This window comes from Furipterus horrens, unplaced genomic scaffold, assembly GCF_987537825.1.
Source record: "Furipterus horrens unplaced genomic scaffold, mFurHor1.1.pri manual_scaffold_17, whole genome shotgun sequence".
In the NCBI taxonomy this organism is placed as follows: Eukaryota; Metazoa; Chordata; class Mammalia; order Chiroptera; family Furipteridae; genus Furipterus; species Furipterus horrens.
Genome location: NW_028327187.1, coordinates 8,302,129 through 8,304,218, shown reverse-complemented (window position 1 = coordinate 8,304,218; position 2,090 = coordinate 8,302,129).

Sequence of the window (2,090 nt, the reverse complement as noted above, 5' to 3'; positions counted from 1 at the left end):
CATTTGATGTGTGAAAGGGGAGACTTTGGCAATTTCTCCCACCCACTATGCTGTAATTCATTGTCCAACTATACATTTCAAAAGTGGTGTCATTCTGGTAAGAAGATGACACTGCTAACACACTGTCAGTAGGTAATACATTTTAAACTCTTTCTCCACAAGTGAAAATGAAATTTTCAGGGCTATTCAAAGAACAGTTTTGTTGGGTCTTTCAGATGGCTGATAACCCATGTTCAGAAAAAGGCTGGCCCGGGTGAGTGGTGCAGTCTGTAAACAGACACACGTGGGGTTTTGAAACCACAATCCCATAGTTCTTTAGCACCATGCTCAAACCCACAAAGCTAAATGGCTGCACATGGGTTAGAGCCTAAGACCTAGTGCTCATTAGCACCATATTCCAACCAAATAAGCACCCCCCTAGTCATAAACTACTTACATTGGTAGCACCCCCAGACTTAGCTGGATGTTGAGTTCATATTAGTTGCTGCTGAAAAAAAATCTAAGCAAACCCCACAAAAACTCAAACTACCAAGAGGCCCAATTCTTCAAGCATCCTGTCCATCACCAAAGCTGATGTGTAGGTAAAGTTGAGGCAGCAGCAAACATTGAAGGTGGATCATCTGTCAAGCATGGAACATTCCAGGTCTCCAGCCTTACTGGGGGGAAATTCTGACTCTTTGGAGGATAAAGGTGGGGATAGGGAGGGGTTTTCCTGGGAATGAGAGAACATTAGGTGAACATACAATAGCACAGTAGTCATTTAAATTACAATGACAGCTCTTTTATCTGAATTTCTCTTAAGTCTAAGCAGGTAAAGAAGCATATTAGAGCAAGGTATAATTCCTCCTCGAAGCACTGGCTACCTCAGGGCAATTCCACTCTTCCCTCCTCATGTGGAGGCAGAGCCTTAGACAGTCAGCCTGATTGTCCTGGGATTTATCCATCCTGCCAAAAGGAGAATGAGAAAGACAACTCTGTCCTTAGAAGAATAAGGATTTACATAAGGAGGGGGGAAAAAGATACCAGCAGAGCTCACAAAGACCACTAATTTCAAAAACAGCTGAAGCTGAAAGGTGGATGTGCAATTTACAATGATGACACCAGCAGATGTGGTCATCTACTTAGTCCAGGACTTCTCTAAATATTTAGTCATGTACTTGTGTGGATATAGTTCACTTTTTTAAAAGTATTTTTGGTTTTTGTTTTGTTTTGGAGGTGAGAATAGGAAGGTAGCAGAGATAAAAGGTTAATCCATGAAACTGAAAATAGAAAGAAACAAAGATTCAACTACACACCTCTTTACCCTCAAATTATTCTTGACCTAAAAAAAAAAAAAGGTGCAATACTTTGGCAAGTATAGGAAGTTTCCATAGATAGCAGGAGTTCTGACTTCTAAGAAACCTCATTTTTGCTGTCACCAGGTAGGGTGACTAGCCAGAAGGTAAACTCCAGTTAATCTGCTTCATGTCCCTAGCTTGCCCTTTTCCAGAGGAAACTCAAGGATTCAAAGAACTTTGAATAATATGTCCTTGGTAAGAAGAGAATGATTAAGATGAGAAGAAACTGGAGATGATTGAGGAGAAAGAGATGGAAGCAGAAGCACACATATATTCTAAAGAGATGATGATAACCTGTCCTCAAAACTGCTAAAGCCAATGGGTTTGGGCAGTCGCTATGAAGTTCACAGCAAATGAAGCAGTAAAAGTCTGAGGCCAGTTAGCTGGTCCTGGGACTTCTAGGAATCTCCAGGGTTATCATATGGTGATGCTTGTTGTTATTGTTGTTAGTTATTTTAAAGTTTTTAGAAGTTATTTTGCTTCTTTAAGGTGTAACTATGGGAAAGAGAGGTGAGGGGGGAATGAGCAATAGCTAAAATGCTGTAGAATAGAAAGGGTTAAAAAAAAAAAAAAAGCATGAGTGGCTAGAGAAGAAACCTTCCTTCTGGGCACAATTCCTCCAAAGTAAACTAAGTCATGTTCTTGGGTGTCACTGAATGGTACTCACTTCCCAACAGACACAGAGGGTATGGCCTAAGTCTGGACCATTTCCTCTATAATCTTGCAGTGAGCCATCCAATCCCCCAGGAAGGC